At 50.8% G+C, this 13,338-nt stretch overlaps 1 protein-coding gene across 2 annotated transcripts in view; it reads left to right on the forward strand.

Moving 5' to 3' along the window:
- Positions 1 to 13,338, forward strand: part of GOSR1 (golgi SNAP receptor complex member 1) — a 39,836-nt gene that overhangs the window by 4,830 nt on the left and 21,668 nt on the right. For both annotated transcript variants that reach the window (XM_010722101.3, XM_010722102.3), the window contains exon 2: positions 11,628 to 11,630. The gene's annotated coding sequence lies outside the window, so the exon portion shown is untranslated. The remainder of the gene's footprint in view (positions 1 to 11,627; positions 11,631 to 13,338) is intronic.

Consider the following 13,338-nt stretch of genomic DNA (forward strand, 5'->3'; position numbering starts at 1 on the left):
TGTTTTTTTTTCCCCTCCTTTAGTCCCTTTCTCATTGCAAGGTAAGTAAATACAGCCACTTAACAACACCAGTAGAACAACACCTGTGCTCAGTGGTGCTGGGGAGGTGCATTGCTGGCCAGCAGATGGGAACTGCAGGAAACCTGCTTTGCCTGCAGGCACTTCTGGGCACTGTTGTCCTATGAGAAGAATATTGCAGCTTTAAGCCATCAGGTTGTTTTACTACTAGATACATGTTCTGTAATTCTTTTTAACTCATGGTTGAGGTAATAGTTATTTCTACATCGTTTGTGCTGTGAAAACCGTGCTTCACACAAATTCCTCAAAGAAGACAAGGATTGCTCCATTCACTTTTTGCACAGAAAATGAATAAACCGCCCTGGGAGGAGCAGTGATAAGGTTTCTTGTGGCTTTAAAGGGACTGATAGGTCCTCTTCTGTAAAAAGGGAGCACAGTGCCCTAGCAGCTCCTCACCATAGTGTTCAGTCATCTGAAAAGTGACCAAACGTGAGTTCACCTAAGAGCAGCCTTTGGTGTCAGTACTTGGATTTTGGCTGACATCATAGAGGTCTTTATAAAGACAACGACTGAAAAGTCTGTATTGTAATTTACATAAAGTTATTCTAATAGCATTAATATTTTTACACTGTAAGTAAGATATAATCTACACTGTCAAACGGAAGTGAAAATGATGATGGTTCTACCTGAGGCAAATGCATCTGAGTGCAAAAGTTTTGGACACACCTCCTCCTGGTGAAGAGTTGAATGTAAAATAGCAAACCAAGTTTTATTTACTGTTATCTGGGGAAGTTGTTTGTGTCCAGGCACACAAACCCTGGTGCGTTTGCATTGATAACTGATGGCAGGAAGGGCTTTGATATTGCAGAACCACAAACGATGGATTTTTCTTTCTGCTCTTTCAACTGCTTTTTCTCCATCTGTTGTGTGATAACCCAGTGAATCCCAGCTGAAGCACTGGAATGTCTTAGGAGCTTCATCAGCTCTTTGACAGTGTTCCTAAGAGATTCCATGTATGCCATTGCCACGGATGTCAGGTAGCCTCCAGCTTATCTTCTGGAGCAAAGCCTAGTGGAACAGTTGCAGTGTTGTCCTGCTTTTCTTGTGTCTGGGTGGGGTTGGGAGTTGTGGCTGTGTGGTGTGCAGCCCACACTGCTGCCCCTGAAACGTTTGTATGGGTTGGAAGGCTTATTTGCAGAATAATGGCTTTGTGCTCCAAGGTCTGCAAAGGCTTCTAATCGGTCGTCGGCGGCATTAGAAAGCATTTGGAATTAATGCATGTAAATAAAGGGTGATTATTTGGTTGATCTGGGAATATTCCTGGTTTGATATAAAGCGTTTATTAAAAGGGTTTATGAAAAACCTTGATGGATAAAGGGAGTTTATTAATGAAGCTGTGTGTTGGGAGATCAGCCCTTATCTCCCCCATCCCACCCCATGCAGGACCCCGGCTGGCAGTCGTGCATCTGCTTAGGATCTGTAGGATTTGGCTGCTCTATAGAGGGCACTCGGAGATCTGCAGTATCATAAATAAATTCATTTCCTTAATCTGGTAACCCGTCTTTTTACTGGACTTAATTGATGATTTGGTGCATATATTTAATCTTATTGTGTGAAAAAGCTGCTATGGAAAGTATGTAATTATAATAAATATGTAAACAGGATTGATCTTTTTCATGTTATGAAGATGTTTCGGAGGAACTGATTTATTTTAGTACAAGATAAATATGCTGAATTATCTCTGATAAAGCTTGACTGGAAATGCTAGCTATGGTCCTTCCATGCAGTTCTTCTTAATCTTTAGGAAAATGTGTTGTTAAACTGTTTTTATTTCTGGAATTCCCAGCAGAGTTGCAATGTCGTAACTCAACCAGGTCCTGCTGGTAACTTCTGATCCCTCAGACAGACCCCAGTGCTCGTGTCTGTGCCATTTCTGCCTGTCTGATCCTCCTGCTCCGTTTGCTGGAGCCCACGGGCAGCACTGCTGTGTGTTTGGTCAGCACTGAGCATTGCTGGGGCAGAACCAAGGACGTGGGGGTTTCTGCTGCTGTGAGAAGGCACAGTGGGTGTTTGTGGTCCATACTGAGCTCGGGAGCTTTGGGTATCAGCATGCTGTAAGCTCCTGCTGGGTTCGTTACACTCATCAAGCAGAACCTTATGTACTTCTGAAAGTCCTCTCTTCTGAAGGTCTTAAGGTTGCTGTGAGAAGAGCCAGTTCCTCACAGGGTGCTGAAGATAGAAGAGCAGAAGTACGTGGTTGTAGGTGATGTAAAAGTTCCAGGTCTGTGCTGACCCCTCCAGGAGCCACGTTCCCAGAACTGCTCTGCCATGCCCAGTGGAGGAACTCCCACTTGGTTGGGTTCATCGGTGCCCCCCCAAATCCAGCAGCTTGTTTGCCAAGATCATTCCATGCATAACTTCTTCTTACGTATATTTTTTTTTTTTCCCCAAAACCTTTCATGTGAAGCAGACAGGAGGGGTGACAGGAAGAAATAATTCTGAAACTCCTTCTAAGAGTGCTGGATTACGGCAGCCCTCAGAACGGCGGTGCTATCTGGCAGTGCACAGCCAAGGAGAGCACAGTGGGACAGAACTGAGCCCTTTTCTGGGTGGCATCAGAAATCCTGGGATCTGTGTGCTGGATGCACGAACCCAGCGCTGTGCTCAGCTCTGAACACAGCAGTGGTTGTCCTCTGTGTGCTGCAGAGTGAGGAAAGTGGTTTAAATCAACATTCCCTCGAAATGAAACCGCCATCACCAACAAAACCTTTCTGCCAAAACATCCCAGTCCGGACTTCAGTAAGTTAATTTCTGATTGTAGTTTCTGATTGCACTTTCTGATTCTTTTTGCTTTTCACAGAGCTGCTTGAAACTTACTGTATCTGTAATTACTTTTCACCTATTGTGCATTCTCTGGATGTAATTACAAAGCTTTGATATGTAATTTAATAATAAATGAGAACTCTAAGCAGGGTGCTTGGTTCTTTCCCCGGGGCAACTTCTCCCTCCCTGGCTCCAGTGAAGATGCAGACATCGCAGAGCTCATCTCTGCAGTTTGGGATTGAGCCTGGATGTACACATGGGTTTGTCCTCTGCTTTTGTGCCACAATGGGCCTCTCTCAAGGTGAGCTCTATGAAGGTTTGTGATATATCCATAATTTAAAACCTGGATTCCCAAACGCGTGCCCAAACTGCGGCCAACGTTTAGCTGACAGACTACAGGAGTTGTTACTTTGCCCCTTTTTTAATCCACTTCTCCGTGGTTTGGTTCCTTCGCTCCCACCTTGCAGCACAACACCAGGTGTGAACCTGCACTTGGAGCTCAGTGCAAGTGGTGTGAAAACCCACAGCCATGGACCCAGCAGCACCCACAGAGTGCAGCTGTTGTCCGGGAGCTGTCCCTGCATGGGGGGCCGTGCAGTGATGATGAATCCCTGCATCCCTCGTGTGCCCCCAGACTGCTGGGGGTGAGCAGTTCTTCCTTCAGGGCAGCTTTGGGTGTCCCTGCCTGGAGAGCAGACTGTGGGATCATTCTGGATGCACAGAGGCTGTTCTGCCTGCAGACGGGAAGCGCCATTCATTTTCCCAGTTGCTGCACTGGTAATAAGTGGTGCATAAAATTCCATCTTCGTTTGGATTAAGAGGTAAATTATTAATTGGGTTGAATCCTTTTTTCCAGCTCCCTGTACAGTCAATAATTTATAGTGGCACAAGCACCAGAGATACATTTTTAACCATCCACCTCCCAGCACACTGCGTGGTGTGTGCGTGCTCGGCTCCTCCATTTCCTGCTGCCATTCCTTGCTCCTAATGGGACCCTGAGGCTTTGCTAATCTGCTTTTGGTAGCACTGCTCGTAAAGGAGGAGAGCTCTGGCTGCAATCAGAGTCCCTACACCATAAGAAGCAGCATTTGTGGTCCTCTCACTGTGTTTTCTTCTCCGGAACTGCCGCTGAGGTCTGTATGAATCCTCACTCCCTGATGCACAGTGCAGTGTCTGCTCGGCAGTGCTGGAAGGCAGATTGCAACCTCTTCGGATGCTGTTTCTCACTCTCCTTGCCCACCCCCATCCCATGCAGTGCTCTTGGAAGAAGAATCAGAATCCTTCAGCTTGTGTCTTGTACCGGGAGGAGCTGGTGGCCTCTTGCTGCACATTGCAGACCCCACAGGTCCCATTTTGCTGCTGTTTGTGCAGTGGAAACTTCCTTCCAGCACTGCCCAGGCACACGGGCTGCTCCCCAGCCCCGTGCTGAGCTGGCTGTGTTGGTGCCATGCTGCTGAGCCATCACATTTGTACGGCCGCCTTCGCTCGGAGCTCTGCAGAAACAACGCAGGTGGAAAAAAAGGAACTGCGAGGAGCCCCAAAAAAATGCTGAGCGGCGACAGCGCAAAAATTAATTCCATTCCAGGGTAACTGTGCAGCAGAAGGCCGTGTCATCAGTGCAGGTGTGAGTGGGGTGGTGCATCCCCGTGCTCCGGTGGCACAGCGCTGGGATGCGGGCGGTTTCCCCTCTGTGCTATAAGAGGAGTTCCCTCTGGGTCAGGCGTGTGTCACCAGAGCTAAATTTACCCGCAGCCATCACTGAGGTGCGGCGGTGAGTCAGCCTATGACAACCTTATGTCAAGGGGTGGAGGGGGCTGCCAGCCCCCAGCAATGCCCGTCCCAAATCAGCGTTCAGCCCGTGGTGCCCCGAAGCAGGGCAAGGGGACAGCGGGATGCTATTCCTGGGCTTCCAGATGTTTGGGGGAATTTGAAGACTTTCCAACCTCTATTCTGGCTTAGAAATGTAAAAAGGAAAAACAAAGCTCACATTTGGGGAATGAATGAGTTCATCTGTTCTTATCCAGGAATACTTCAGCTCTTCGCTGCTGTGGGAGGAGGGGGAGGAATGGGAAGGAGGGATGCTGCTGTGTAGGTTTGCGTGTTCAGAGCTGGGAAGGGTTTAACAAACGGGCTTTGAGGAATGGCACCTGAGACCAAATAACGGGAGAAATTCCTTAGGACCCACAGGCTATGGTCAGCCATCCCTACGAGCTCGGCGGGAGGAGATGTTTTGCTGGGAAGGCTCCGTTCCCCCCTCGTTACAGCTTCACAAGGTGAGGAGTCCTTCAGCAGCCCCAACCACCCTGCAGAGTGGAGGCAATGACGGCCACTGGTCGTCACATCTCTGTGCTCAGCTCAGGGAGAATCCCCACAGCTCTATTTTAGGAAACCTGGAGATCCGGCAGCAGCCAGCAGAAGGAAAGGGTTGAGTACGGAGTTATGGGTGCCAGAGCAAATCCTGACGTCTCCCTGTGTTCCATTGGGAGCTTCCATGGAAAGCGGCTGGGGAAGTGGTGACCAACTTTGTGTCCTTCACCCGAACCCCCAAACATCACACAAACTTACTAGAGGTGAACGGAGAGCCTTTGGTGCTCAGCAAGAACCATATCCACACGGAAATGGGATGTAAACCTCTCGCTGTTCCTTCTCCTATCTATTATACATGAGCCATCAGAGCAGAGTATTAATAAAACAGGAGCAAAAGCACTTGGCACTGCCCTCTCCTTAGCAAAACAGTGGAGCAGAGGCCATCAGCTCCCACCTCTGAGGTCTGGAGCTCCATCTGCCCACTGCTCCAGGACTGCACCGGGCGGAGGGAGCACTCTGTGCTGTGGGTGATAGGATTCACACTGGGAAAAATCTGGACGTGGCAAAGAAATAGGGTTCAAAATGTCTTATTGTGGTGCAGAGCCCAGTGGGAGATGGTGTTGTGATAAAGGGGAAGGGCGTGGAGAAGGCTGGTCTGGTCTGAGTGCTGCCTGAGTGTTCAGGCAGTGCTTCGTGGTATGAAATGCGGGTGATGGATCCTCAAACCACAACTGTAGCTTTTGTCTTTTGGGAAAGAAAAGGAGGTATTGGTCCTATCCCTGCCTACTGACAGCCCAAAGCTTTGTTGGGCTCCTTCCTGCAGCCACCATTTGGGATAGGAATGAGGGGATGGAGGAGGCTGCTGGGGGCGGTTGCCCATTCAGGAGATCTGTGGTTTTGATCAATAACTTGAGGATTTGGGTTTGGAATGTGTCTGCGCTCTCTCCTCGTTGGCTGTGCAGAATGCAGAGCTGCAGAGGTGAGGTCTGGTGGCAGTGCCACCACAGCCAAAATGCTGCATTGCTTTCAGAATGGGGAGCAATAATTAAATGAACAGTTTGAATTTGATACATTGTTCTCATTAAGACAGAAGAAGCAAGTCTGGCTTTGACCATGCATGTTACATTTTAATTCTTTTCTCATGCCAAGAAATACAAAGGAAGTATATAAGGTACACCATATCATCCCGCAGAAAAAGAAACATCGACCAGCAAGGCGATTCCTGGAGTGTCCATGGCATCGCTGAGCACTCCTCCAGTTGGGCTCTGAGGATTGGGGCTGTGCCCTGGGACACCCCTTACTTTGAAAAGGCTGCTCCCCTCCCTCCCTCCTTCGCCCCCTTGGCTTGTCCGCAAGCATGGGAGATTTTAGCTTTGCCAAATTTGGCATTGCCAAAATGAAAGAGTGTAAGCGGAAAGAAAAGAATTGGCATTCAATCTGCAATCAGTTCATGTTGGGCAGCGATGAGCGGCCAAGTGCTGGGATGGGGCTGGGGCACCAGGAATGGGAGCAGCCCATAGGGGTGGCTCAGCTCCATCCTGGGCTCAGACTGAACAGGAGTGGGGTTGGTGTTTAATTGGCAGCAACTGGAAAGGAAGGAAATAATGATTAGGAAAAGGGAAATCATCCCCAGTGCAGCAAACTGGGAAAGCTCTTCTGCCATTTTTCTCCCTTTGTGCTAAAACCCTTGTGGTCCTCTCCACCAGCAGTCATCAGTTGGACACTGAGTGTTGTGCATCCCTTCTGCCTCATGGTCACTGCATCCCACAGAGAGCCTGGCTGAAAACACAGTGCTGCAGAGAGCAGCTCCTGGAGAGTCCTGTGTGCAGGATTGGGCTGCAGAACACACCGGGAGCTCAATGGAGTGTGGGAAAAGGGTCTGGTTGGTCCTGGGAGCCTTCTGGCACAGCACTGGAGGTGGGTTGCAAGGAAGGAAAACCTTTTGTCCGGCTGTAGAGGTGTTCCACTGTGTCTAAGTGTGGGATGAGGAGCACAGAGATGTATTGAAGAGTGCAGGGCAGTGCAGTTGTATCTAGCCAGAAAGGAGATGAAAAAAGGGAAGGAGTTGAGGGGTCTTTGTGTTTTATGGTTTTAGAGGGTTTTTTTATTAAGTTGTTGCTCTCTCCTGCGCTCAGATGGCTTCTGGTGCCTCTGCTGCACCTCCGGTCCTGTTCTGTACATCCTCGAGGTGGTCCTGGCTTGCAAAGAGCCCTCTGGAAGCACCAGATTCAAAGGACGGATCCATTCCCTCCTATTTATGTTGAGGGGGAGAAATAACTGTTTTCTTTTCTGAGCTGCTGGCACACGTGACTTGGAGCAACTTTGCCATCTGTGCGATGAGAATAGCGCAGCCCTCACCGCGGGGCTGCAGCCGTGGCGAAGCACTTCAGGTCGTGAGCTGGAAGGCTTTGTGTAATGCCAGGGCAGCGTTCCATCCTCCATTTGGTGCTCTCAAGTGCTGCAGTTTCCCCCATGTGCGGACCCATCTCATCCTCAGGGATCCCCCCTCCAAGAGGGACAGGGGATCAGGTGTCAGTGGGCTCTGCACATGGCCAAGCACAGAGCTTCTCCAGCCCTGAGCGTGCAAGAAATGAGTTGCAAATGCAGGAGATGAATTTGGTCTGTTTTCAGAAGCTCGCAGTTTGCAATAAAACGCAGGCAAAGGGATGGGGCAGCCCAGGAAAGTGCTGTTGTACCGTGCTATTGCTCTGAGTCCCTGCACCCCTTTTGAATGTAAAGAAAAACATAATAGTGGGTGCAGGGATTTGGCTCTCCTATCCCCTGGGTTCAGATTACCTCTACCCAGAGGAAACCCTGTAACAAAGAGCAATTAAACAAGTGACAAGAGAACAATCCCGTCTACATCCCTATGGCGTGAGGATTTATGGCACAGCAGTTCTCCCCACTGCCTCCCCACGTGCCCCATGCTCACCAGTTTGGGAAGGATGCTCAGGGGCTCCTCTCGGTGCACCACAATGTACAACAGCTCCCACATGGCCAGAGCCCTTGGACATATTGGGTTTGGTTTGGGGATCTTCCAAATAGGGTGCCCCAAAAACACCCCAACGTCCCAGGGCAGGCTGTGGGTGCAGCTCCCATGTCTGTAATTTGGAATTATGGCAGCAAAGTTTTGCTAAAAGGAAGGCTTGTCCAATGCAAAGCCAATGGGCACAGCCAGGAGCCATCTGCAAATGTACAGCAATGGGAACCTTGCTCAGTCTGCACAGCCAAATGAAATGCCAACACCAGCACCAGCCCACAGTGGGAACAGAGAGGTTGGATGGGGCTGCATAGCATGGAAGACTCAGCTGGGAGCAGAGGGGCTTGGAACGATCATGGGGAGCAAAAAGTCAGCATTGTTTACATGTAGTTAAATACAAAATGTTAAAAATAATAATACTCATGACCCGAGCCCAGCACGCTCCAGTGGTGCTGGAGGTGTCTGGGGTGCAAAAGAGGGGTAATGACAAGAGCACGACTCTGAACTCCTCCATCCCTCTAAAGGTCCCCTGGAGCCCTCAGTTGGAGCCCAAAGAGGTGAGAGGAGACGAGTGCGGCTGTAGGGCCGGATCTTGCTGCAGCTCTTGTGTGACGAACACGACCCAGCAGGTAGGAGGGCTCTGCTCCTCAGTGCCGCCGCTGTGGGTTAACCAGGACCTGTGCTCAGCGCCGGTGGCATTAACCTCACTTGGGTGGATGGAGAAGGAAACGTGTGGTTGCACAGAGAAAGCGTGATCCCTTCCGTTAGCGCTGCGCTCCCATGCAGCAGCGCCCTGCTCCGCCAGCCCTGACATCAGATGTGAGCGATGGAGGGGCGCGAATGGATGAACAGACACGGAGAACATTCCCAAAGGCATGCAAATGGTCATTGTCTCTTTTTTGTTTGTCTTTTTTTTCCTCATCAAAAATACAAAAGCACCCACCGCATCTCCGAGCACCGCCGCGCTCTGCAGCTCGCCCTCCTCATGCATGGAACACCGCTCCGCTCCTGGTGGCAGTTTGAGCTTTTGGGTGTTTTTTTTTTGTTGTTGTTGTTTGTTTGTTTTCGCAGAGACAGAATTCAATGATTTAAAAAGCAACAAACCCCCCAAAACGACAGTGCCAAGGTCCTTAGGAGGATTCCTCAAAATGCCGCAGTCCGCCCTTAGGTTTTCCTTCAAACAAGCTTCGGTCTGGAATCTCCCTCCTCATCCTTCTGTCCATCCCCCAGTGTGGTCTCCCCACCCTGTTGGAGGGGAATGAGGTAGTGGATTTCCCCTTCTCCTCTCTGCTCACATCCAGTTCTTGTCCCTCGTCCCCTCGCTGTGTGCCCATCCCCTCTTGTCCCCAAAAGGCGGAGGAGCAGCCACGCACATTCCTCCAGATGGGCTCCGCTGTCACAAGTTTTTGTTGCAAGGCTGAAAGTAAAAAAACCCCAAAAGGAGCGCTGTCTTCCTCCTCTTCGAGGTATTTGCATGCTACGTCTTCTAGGAAACTGTAAAAGAGAAAGAGGGTCTCAGGGCAACTTCCAGCAGAGGTGCCCCTGATGCCTTTGGGGTTTGGGCCATGGAGTGGGCGAGATGTGACATTCCCATGTCCCCAGGTGCTCTGAGAAGATGGCTTTGTGGTTGGGAAGATCCCCACACACCCACGGATGGCACCACTGGGCAGGCTGACTTGTGGCCTCCGTCCCTCATCCCATCAGAGAAAGCCACCTCAGCCTCACTAAGGTAAGTCCTTGGGTTACAGCCAAAATACTTTTTGCCTGGGGGATCTCATATGGAATAGTAGAGGAGGACCTCAAATTCTGGTCCTATTCCTGCTGCAAGCATCCCCTTCTCTGGGGCATATTGCATGTGTGCTGTTGGTGGTGGACATATCAGCACAGCATAGCAGTGCTCAGTGCCTCATGCTGTGTGGGAGTGATGTGTCCTATGGGCAGGAGTGTCCCATAAACTGCCCATGGAGCCCCACGGACAGGGGAAAAAAAGGAGAGGTCACTGCTTGAGCTGGAGAAATGAGAAGGAGGTGTTACCTCGAACACTGAGCGAGACGTAGAGCACGATGATGATGGTCCCCAGCACGATGGAGACGATGCTGAGCAGGCGGGCCATGCGGCCCAGGCGCCGGGCTCCATCCACATCCCCCTGCTGCCCGCTGTTCCGCGACTGGGGGGAAGCATAGAGAGAGGCTCCTGAGACCGCAGCCCCAAAATTCAGCAGCTGTGCCACCAAGGGACATGGATTGGATCCTGGCCGATTGGTTGTCCCCTGTTCCCCAAGAGTAGGATGGCGAAGAATGGGCTCAGGTCTGCATTTGGGTGAGGCCTGGGATGGGAGGCGTTGACCAGCAACAACCACCCCTCTCTGGAGCTTTTATGAAAACAACTGGAATTTGGGACTTGGGTCCCCGAAGTAATTCATTAACTGGGGGCTGGGATTGGGAAGGCAGTCACTGGTGGTCTGGGGTCCATAGGGGATGGAGGGAACCCTGAGAGCTGGAGTTGGATCATTCAGTGGAACCAACTGAGAAGGGTTTGGGAGGGAGGAAAATAGGATAAGGAGCTGTAAGGCCCGTGTTCTCAGCTGTTGGGGGGGCTTGGAGTGGGGAAAAGGCATAGGAAAGAGAAGCAACGTGGACAAAGAAGAATTAAGAATTAAGGATGAAAAAGTATCAAACAATTACACTTTCCTTTCCAAAAATGTGCATCTCAGATGCACTGCGCCATGTGTGAGCTTTCTTGTATTGAAAACAAAAGAAAATGAGCAGCTGGGAGAGCCAGCACAGCTCCAACTCCATGCAACTCCATTACCTCCAATGCCCTCAGCTTGCATCTCCCCACAAACGGCGATCTGGCATCACGTGGCCAAATCATTGCACTGGTGTTGAGCTCAAGACCTCATTCCCTTTGATTCCCTATGGCACACCTGACAGACAACCCCAAAAATCAGCGGTGCACAGACAAGAGCTTGTTTGCATTGTAGAGCAGGAGGGGAGGAAATGAAGCCCCATGGGATGGTGCAGAGGGACAGGGGAGAACACAGCCATGCAGGGATAGATGGGGTCCCTGAGCTGCTCGCTGTCAGCTCCCGGCATTTGGGATTTTTATAGGCTCAGATGTTTGTAACCAAGTGTAATGTTTTTGCAGGGTGTGGGTTAGATTGCGGTGAAACATATTTGCAGCTCTAGCTGTCTTCCAAGGAAAATATATGGGCTAACAGATTCGACATATTTATCACTACAGCTTCTGGAAGTGTTTAGTGATCGTTTATCCTGAACAATTCTGAAAAATACATCAGCATCAGCGTGGCGTGTTTAGCAAGCATTTGGTCCTGCACATATATTATTCATTGGAACGGTTTGATTATAGCTGCTTCCTATCAGCCACCCTATGATTTTCATTCTCCATAAAACCATGACCATTTTCGTTATTAATCGAGATGCAGAGGAGCCCCAAAGGGCAATATGCCAGCATTGTGCTAAGGGACTCGGTGTCACAGGGAATCTTTTAGGGAACACAACCCAGCACGGAGCTGGGACTGGAAGGGACTCACAACAAAATGCATGGAGCCAGGTGAGTGCCATCAGGAGAGCCGTTCTGTGCCAGTCCCACGGACAGAAAGACAAATGGTCGCAGCCTCTCTCCATCTATGAACTGGCTTTGGATGTGCTCTGCTGAGTGCCACCCATTACTCAGAATCGGTCATTAATCCTCCACACTTGCATTTGGTTGAAGAAAACATTCCAGGGGAAATATAAATCACCACCAGACTGAGATGGATGAATGCACCATTTACATGAATAACACACAGTTTGACTTCTCCCACACCGCTCTGTAGCAGCAGTATGGATTTGGGGCCCACTGTTTTACTCAGTGTGGGTTCTCACTTCGTGTTTCACTCCCCCTGATCTGCTCCTGCTGTTGGGTGCTGTTGGGTGAGCTCTGCACTCCCATGGGACTCTGGCTCTTCTCCAAGCAGATGCACCCCAGGAGCAGTGGAAGAGCCCCTAGGTTGCTCATTTCCCCAAGACCGCCAGGAGCAGGAAAAGCCTGGGGGCTGGAGCTTATTTGTTTTCCCACCCCTGGCCCTGGGCCCTATGGGGATCTGAGTGCAGCGTTTGGAAAAAAATAATGATTTATGAGACACTAACTCCACAAAGCATTCATTTGCTTCCCTCTCTGCTTGCCGCTTATTGCCCAGCAAAGCTTTCATGTGCAAAGAAGCATTGACTTAGGAAAAGAAAAAACACAATTGCAGAGCTAGAGGGAAGTCGGCACACTGCAGGGAAGCTGCCCACCCCCCAGCATGAGGGGTACCCGGGTGCCATGCAGGTTTGCAGGCAGCTGCACAACCCTGGTTCTGTGCTGTGCGGGAATGACGCCTCTGTATTTTGGGTGGAGAGTAGGGGATGGCCTTCCCTGAGCATTTTCAAAGATGAGATTTGCCTCCGTTGCAAATGCATGGTGGGGAGGCTGGCTGGGGGCTGTGCAGCAGCAGGGGAAGGGGGTGGCCGTGCTCGCGAGGCTCTGCTGAGACAAGTGGGAGGCGGCTGCCTTTCTTCTCTCCTCTGATGTCGGTGTGTTTGCTGAGGTGTGGGGGATATTTAATGGAGAAAATTGCTTTTTTGGGACAAATGTGGGAGCTGCAGGTGCAGCCTTCCTCCCTTTGAAGTGTCTAAGGGCAGAAGCGAGCCCCCCTGCCCGGGTCCCCCCGGTGCTGCAGGGTTGGGTTGGGCTGCTAAGGGGTGGAGAGAGGGAGAGCCCTCGCCCGTGCCTTGCTGCTCCATCCCAGCTGGGAATTGGGCTGATCACGGCCACCGGGAGAGGAGAGGGCATGGAGTCAGGACAGGGCGTGCCTGAAACCACATCCCAAATCCCGTATCCTGAATGAACCCACATCCCAAATTCCAAACCACACATTCCGAATTCCAAATCCCGTATTTCCAAATCCCACATTGCGCATCCCAAATCCCATATCCTAAATCCCAGATCCAACAGCCCGGGCTGCCCCACTCCATTCCTCCGTGAGCTGTCCCAGAGAACCCCAGTCGAGGTATGGGAGCAGCAGCACAACCCTTCCGAGCTCCGAGCCCCGAGATCCGATCTCCGAGCCCCGAAATTCGAGTCCTGAGCCCCAAGAACGGATCTCTGAGCCCCGAGCCCCAAGCTCCGAGCTCCGAGCTCCGAGCCCCGCCCGGTCGCTCTCCGCC

Source organism: Meleagris gallopavo, chromosome 21 (genome assembly GCF_000146605.3).
Source record: "Meleagris gallopavo isolate NT-WF06-2002-E0010 breed Aviagen turkey brand Nicholas breeding stock chromosome 21, Turkey_5.1, whole genome shotgun sequence".
Lineage (NCBI taxonomy): Eukaryota > Metazoa > Chordata > Aves > Galliformes > Phasianidae > Meleagris > Meleagris gallopavo.